We start from the raw sequence: 7,431 nt of genomic DNA on the forward strand, positions 1-7,431 counted from the left end.
GTACTGCTTTCTTTGATAAGTGAGGTTAGGAATCCAGACCCGGTAAATAACCTATCTTTAAAGGTTCGCATGAATAAATATCAATTGCTCGCTAATGAATGATTTTAGGTGGTTAACGTGTGACCATCGCGTTAACTTTCCAAAGAATCATAATGCTAGAAATCCAGACCCGTCGCAATTGGAAAATTGATTAAGTGCTTTTGTGGCATATCTGATAGATAACATGTTTAGTAGTATATTTATGCTTTAGATGTAATTTTAGATAATTTAGTTAAACAACCATTCACCTTTCCTTATATCTGGTAAAACAATGACAAAGATTTAGTACATTATAACGCCCGTGTTCCATGGATCGATATCTGGCTCTTACCAATACTTTGCTGCATATATGACGGGATACACTTGTCCTTTGTTGTGTGTGTTTTAATGTTAAGGTATAAACCATTTTTATAAATATAAAACACATTTTGTTACATGTGAAAATACTGTAAATAAATGTATGTAAACACCAACGTCAAGTTTTTGGTGCCGTTGCCGGGGAGCTCGAGGCAAAATTAATGGAACAATCCGAGTCACTATTTTACCGGTGTACAAACTGTCAATAACTGTTAATACTTGTAAATTTCTGTATTTATTCGTTTTCTTTTACTAACCTGTTAATATTTAACCGTTTGACTAACTTTTCTTTTTCTGTTTTACTAACCAGCTGGCTGCTAATCAACTAACCTTACTAACACTCTAACTTCTTATTTTATTTATTCAACTAACATTCATTTCTTTTACTTTATTTAATTCAGTAATGTGTTCGGAATCGAACCATTTACTTTTATTTATTTCATTTCAGTATTTCTAATTCAGTATTTCATTCATTTTTATTCAGTTATATCATTTCTGTTTACATTTATACTTATGTCTGTGTTTGCACGTCGAACCATATATATATATTATATTTATTTCATTTCTGCATTTATTATTTACGTTCAGTTGTTCAGTTATTTCAATTCTGTCCATTTAATTGTTTAAATTAACAGCTTATTTATTTAATTATTGTACTCATTTGTTTATTTATTTACTCCATAAAAATAAAATATAACTTTTTGATAAAATCATCAGATTTTCTGATAAATTCCAATGAATTTATCTGAAATTAAAGATGATTCTGATAAACCCATTAGATGTTCTAAAAACAACAGTTTACAGTTCTGATGAATTTACCAGATTTTCTGGTAATTCTGATGGATTTATCAGAAATTCTGATGGAACGAAAATTTTCATCAGATTTTTGTCAGATCATATCAGATTTTCTTATATATTTATAAAAAAAAGAGAGTTTCCTCAGATTTCTGATGTTGTCATCAGAAATTATGGTGAACAAACAAAAATAGTTCTCGGATGTAAATATGTAAACGAACCAGTAAATATTTAATTAGATTTGTTTAAATATCTTGTATATTATATGTGTATTATATATTAATATCGTTAATGATACTTATTACTTATATTATTATCATGTTATTTTTCTGTATAATGCCTTTCTTTTTACATGCAGGCTAATGTCCACGCCCCTGCACCCGCTAACGCTGAGCTAGCCAACGAACCAGAAAATAACCTAAGAAGAAGTAGGCGGCTTCGCGAAAGATCGCTTGTTGTTGCACAAAGGATTGCGGCCGCAATCGACGAACCAGTGATACTTTCTGACAGCGAGAGTTCGGAGGACGACACAGGAAGCATTATGGCAGAGGACGACCAACCTTTAAATGAGACCGGCCGTCCAGGAGGAGAGGGCTTGCTACCAAGCATCGCCCGACCTATGATAGCAGCACCGAGTTTTGAAATTAGATCTAGTATAATTAATATGTTGCAAAATTCTGTGCAGTTTGATGGGAAGGATCACGAAGATCCCGGTTGACACATCGCATCATTTCTCGAGGTGTGCTCGACTTTCAAAATTAGAGACGTTTCTGAAGACACAATTCATTTGCGGCTATTTCCATTCTCTTTGTGAGATAAAGCCCAATCTTGGCTTTTGTCACTTCCAGCAGGTTCCATCACGACTTGGAACGAGATGGCCGATCTTTTTATGGAAAAATATTTCCCGCCGAAAAAGACAGCTAAGCTTAAGAATCGTATTATGACATTCAAACAGGACGAAGGAGAATCTCTACATGCAGCTTGGGAGAGGTTCAAAGATCTTCTGATCGATGTTCCACATCATGGGTTGTCCAAAAGACAACTTGTGTTGAACTTCTACCAAGGACTCAATTACGACTCACAAGAACGTTTAGATGTATATGCAGGAGGCGATCTTGGAACAAAAACACCCAATGAAGCCTATGCAATTATAGAGAAAGCTACCTTGAAGTTGAGTTCTCGTCATGGTGGAGTGCGAAATAAAGCATCATCTATTCCTGGTGTTCATCAAGTGGATACATATACAGCTCTTGCAGCACAGATTGGAGCTTTGGCAGCAAGATTTGATCAAGGTCAGAACGTTTCGCAAGTACAATCATCATGTGATCTGTGTGGAGTGTCACACGAGCCAGGTACATGTGAGTAGGGTGTTATGTTTACAGGCCACGAATAGATGGACTATTTGGGGAATCAAATTAGGCCCCGGAATAACCCCTATAGCAATACGTACAATCTGGGTTGGAGGAATCACCCAAACTTTGGGTGGAAAGCCAATTCCAGTAATCAAAACCCACTCGGATATGCTCAACGCGCTCCCGCGCCACAACAGCCTCAGGGGCAATCCTTTCAGCCCAGGGACAATCTTTTCAGCCATCAGGTGAAACCTTTCAACCACGTTACAATAATTTAGGTTCAGGAAGCACTTCCCAGCCACAAGCCTCTCACAACAATTCAAAACTAGAGGAGATGATGGCGCAACTGTTAAACAACTCCAACAATGCCAATCAAATATCTGAAAAGCGATACCAGTAGCATGAGGAGCGTTTCATTGCACAGGAAGGGGAAATGCGGAGCCAGAAGGCTTCAATACAAAGCATTGAGAATCAAGATGGCCAATTGGCCAAGATGTTGTCTGAAAGACCTCAAGGTAGTCTTCCAGGTAACACAGAACCAAACCCAAGAGGGCACATTAATGCAGTAATGACGAGGAGTGGTAAAACCATGGGACCTGACAAATCGGACTCACCACCGATCACTGAGACGGTCCAAACTGACGCTTCAGACGAGGTGCACGCTAGGCGAGTCCTAGCAAGTAGAGCACAGTTCCAGGAGCCAGTTAAAGATTTCATTCCTCGTGTCCCATATCCGAGCAGACTGAAGAAGCAAAAGAACGATGAACAACATGGTAAGTTTTTAGACATGTTTAAACAATTACACATAAACATACCATTTGTTGAGGCGTTGGCTCAAATGCCTAAATACGCAAGGTTCTTAAAAGACATCCTCACAAACAAGCAGAAACTTGAAAGCTTGTCTTGTGTGTTGATGAATGAAAACTGTTCAGCCCTTCTCCAAAACCGTCTACCTGAAAAGATGGGAGATCCAGGCAGTTTTACTCTTCCCTGTCTCATTAGCAGCATGTCTGTCAGTCACGCATTAGCCGATTTAGGAGCTAGCATAAACCTTATGCCATATAAGGTCTTTGCTAAGTTAGATCTGGGTGAACCTTCACCCACTAGAATGAGCATTCGACTTGCAGATCGTTCAATCAAGTATCCGCGTGGATTCGTTGAAAACATGCTTGTTAAAATTGATAAATTTGTTTTCCCCGTGGATTTTGTTATTTTAGACATGGATGAAGACTCAAAAGTGCCATTAATACTTGGACGCTCGTTCCTCAATACTGCGAGGACGATTGTTGATGTGGCAGCTGGCCAAATCACGCTCCGAGTAAATGACGAGCACTTGACTTTTGATATTAAAAGATCAATGCAGCATCCGCAAAGTCACGATGATATGCTTTACTATGTCGACATTGTCGATACTTGTGTAAGCTCTCATTTCCAAGGAACTATTGAAGAAATTGATGCGGACACACATCTGCTGTCTGAGGACCAAAATGGCATTTCACAGGAGAGCCACGAAGCTGAGAAGCCGGTTTTACAAATCGGTGATGATGGTTCTCAAGGTCCCGTTCAATTTGTGGAAATTGACCGTGAAGTTGAAGAAAAATCAAAACCTTCGGTTGAAGACCCACCATTATTGGAGTTAAAAGAACTCCCACCGCATCTCGAGTATGCATTTCTAGACGAGGAGTGTCACTTGCCTGTTATCATTTCAGCATCTTTAGCAAAAGACGAAAAAAGACAGCTTCTTGAAGTTCTAACGCTCAACAAGAAAGCCATGGCGTGGAAGATTATGGATATCAAAGGCATTAATCCTTCTTTTTGTACTCATAAGATTCTCATGGAAGACAATTACAAGCCTAGTGCACAACATCAAAGACGATTGAATCCTAACATGCAAGATGTGGTGAAGAAAGAAGTAATTAAGTTATTAGATGCATGGCTGATTTATCCTATATCTGATTCTATTTGGGTAAGTCCAGTGCAAGTAGTACCCAAGAAAGGTGGTATTACTGTAGTTCCAAACGATAGGAATGAACTTATTCCTACCCGTACCATCACCGGATGACGAGTTTGCATTGATTACCGCAAGCTCAACGATGCCACCCGTAAGGACCACTTCCCTATTCCATTCATCGACCAGATATTGGAACGTCTGTCGGGGAAGTCATTTTTCTGTTTTCTTGATGGGTTCTCTGGATACTTTCAAATTCCTATCGCTCCTGAGGACCAAGAAAAGACTACTTTCACATGTCCTTTCGGTACATTCGCCTACCGGCGTATGCCTTTTGGACTGTGTAATGCACCAGCCACATTTCAGCGCTGCATGGTAGCTATTTTCCATGACATGATTGAAGACTCCATGGAAGTATTCATGGATGATTTCTCTGTTTTCGGGAGTTCTTTCGATCAATGTCTTGGAAATCTGAAAAGAATGTTAATGAGATGTGAGGAAACTAATCTTATGCTTAACTGGGAGAAGTGCCACTTCATGGTGAAAGAAGGGGTAGTTCTTGGACACAAAATCTCTGAAGCCGGGTTGGAAGTCGATCCAGCAAAAGTGGATATTAGTTCTAAACTTCCTCCCCCAACCTCGGTCAGAGCGATTAGAATTCCTGGGTCATGTAGGGTTCTATAGGCGATTCATAAAAGGTTTTTCAAAAATCGCAAGACCTATGACCCGTTTATTAGAAAAAGATGCTCCATTTATATTTTCAGACGAATGCATGAAGGCGTTCAAGCAGCTAAAGCAAAGGCTTATCGAAGCCCCTATTTTAGTTGCACCAGACTGGGCGTTAGCATTTGAGATAATGTGCGACGCCAGTGATTACGCAATAGGAGCAGTCTTAAGACAAAGAAGGGAGAAGCATTTTCATCCTATTTACTATGCAAGAAAAACTCTACATGATGCTCAGGAGAATTACACGACTACAGAGAAGGAGTTTTTGGCAGTAGTTTACGCTTTCGATAAATTCAGGTCGTACCTTGTGTTTTCCAAAACAATTGTGTATACGGATCATGCAGCAATCAAATACCTTTTTAGCAAACAGGACGCAAAATCGCGTCTTATCAGATGGATCTTGTTACTACAAGAATTTGACATCAAGATCCAAGACAAAAAGGGATCTTTGAATGTTGCAGTCGACCATCTCTCAAGACTTGAGAATGGCAGTTCTGAAAATTCGTTGGAGGAACCAATAAGTGACAATTTCCCCCACGAATTCCTCTTAAGTAACGAGGTGAACGACGAGTCACCATGGTTCGCCGAATTTGCAAACTACCTCGCATGTGGAATCCTTATCAAAGGATTATCGTATCAGCAAAAGAGGAAGTTCTTTGCAGATTTGAAGTATTATATTTGGGATGAACCATACTTGTTTAGAATCGGGGCCGATCAGGTGATCCGAAGATGTGTATTTGGAGAAGAGGCAGCTAGCATTCTGCGTCACTATCACGAAGGGCCAACCGGAGGTCATCATGGAGCAAACTACACTGCAAAGAAAGTGTTAGACTCTGGGTTTTACTGGCCCACAATCTTTCGTGATGCGCATGAATGGCTTAGAGCGTGTGATGCTTGTCAAAGGGCAACAAATATCTTCGCACGCAATGAAATGCCCCAGCATCCAATGCAAGTCTGTGAAGTCTTTGATATATGGGGTATCGACTTCATGGGACCATTTCCAGCCTCACAAGGTAATAAATATATCCTAGTTGCTGTAGACTATGTCTCAAAATGGGCCGAAGCTCAAGCTTTGCCTACAAATGATGCTAGGGTAGTCGTGAGGTTCTTAAAAAGTTTATTCGCCCGATTTGGTGCTCCAAAAGCACTTATTAGTGACCGAGGAACGCATTTTTGTAATGCGCAGTTAGAACGAGCCATGTCCCGTTATGGTGTTCATCACAGATTGGCTATGCCATATCATCCTCAAACGAGCGGGCAAGTGGAAGTTACAAATCGGGGTTTGAAAAGAATCCTTGAGCGGTCCATTAATAACAACTACAAGGATTGGTCAGACAAGCTAGATGACGCTCTGTGGGCTTTTAGAACAGCATTTAAAACACCTATTGGGACCACACCCTTTAGGTTGGTTTACGGAAAAGCTTGTCATCTACCTGTCGAGCTAGAACATAGAGCATTTTGGGCTTTGAAAGCGGCAAATATGGATTTACGAAGTGGAGGTGAAGCCCGTTTTTGGAAAATCCACGAGCTCGAGGAGCTAAGAAACCATGCCTACGAAAGTTCTAGCAAATACAAGGAACGAGTCAATAGATTTCATGACAAGAGGTTAAGAGAAGATAAGGATCTCCGTATAGGGGATCTTGTCTTGTTATATAACTCAAGACTGTGTTTATTCCCCGGGAAGCTAAAATCCCGATGGATGGGACCATACACAGTTAAGGAGATATTTCCGCACGGGGCCGTAACTATCGAGGATCCAAGCGGGGGAAGTTTCAAAGTCAACGGTCATCGTTTAAAACTTTACATCAACGGACCGGTTGACCCGGTGGAGGAAATTCTCGAACTCCACGTCCCGCACACTTAAAACAAGTATGGGTAGAATGAGTCTAGTTATCGACTCGCTGACAAATTTAGCGAACGTTTTTCACACGCTAAGGGTTATTTTGTATATATTAGTTTTTAATATTTAATTCGTAATTCGTTAATTTTGCGGTTTTAAACATAGGAACATACGATCTTAATCCGTAATTTTTGGAGGTTTGAAGTTGATTAATTGATAAAATATATGAAATAGTGCAAAAATGGGAAAATTGGGTAAAATTTCAGAATAAAATGCTTACTGTGAAAAGTTACACAAAAAGGCCCAGGTGTTGCACGGTCGTGACAAATCGGCACGGTCATGCAATCCTTAATCAAAACTGACCAGTAGCTCGT

The 7,431-nt window shown here is 39.9% G+C and overlaps 1 non-coding gene across 1 annotated transcript; it reads right to left on the minus strand.

Annotated features, from left to right (window-relative positions):
- Positions 1-2,113: 2,113 nt before the first annotated feature.
- LOC118492763 lies at positions 2,114-2,220 on the minus strand. The gene has a single exon (XR_004894765.1). It is a non-coding gene; the product is annotated as a small nucleolar RNA R71 (small nucleolar RNA).
- Between the last annotated feature and the right edge of the window lie 5,211 nt (positions 2,221-7,431).

The sequence above is a fragment of the Helianthus annuus genome, chromosome 5 (assembly GCF_002127325.2).
Source record: "Helianthus annuus cultivar XRQ/B chromosome 5, HanXRQr2.0-SUNRISE, whole genome shotgun sequence".
Taxonomy (NCBI): domain Eukaryota; kingdom Viridiplantae; phylum Streptophyta; class Magnoliopsida; order Asterales; family Asteraceae; genus Helianthus; species Helianthus annuus.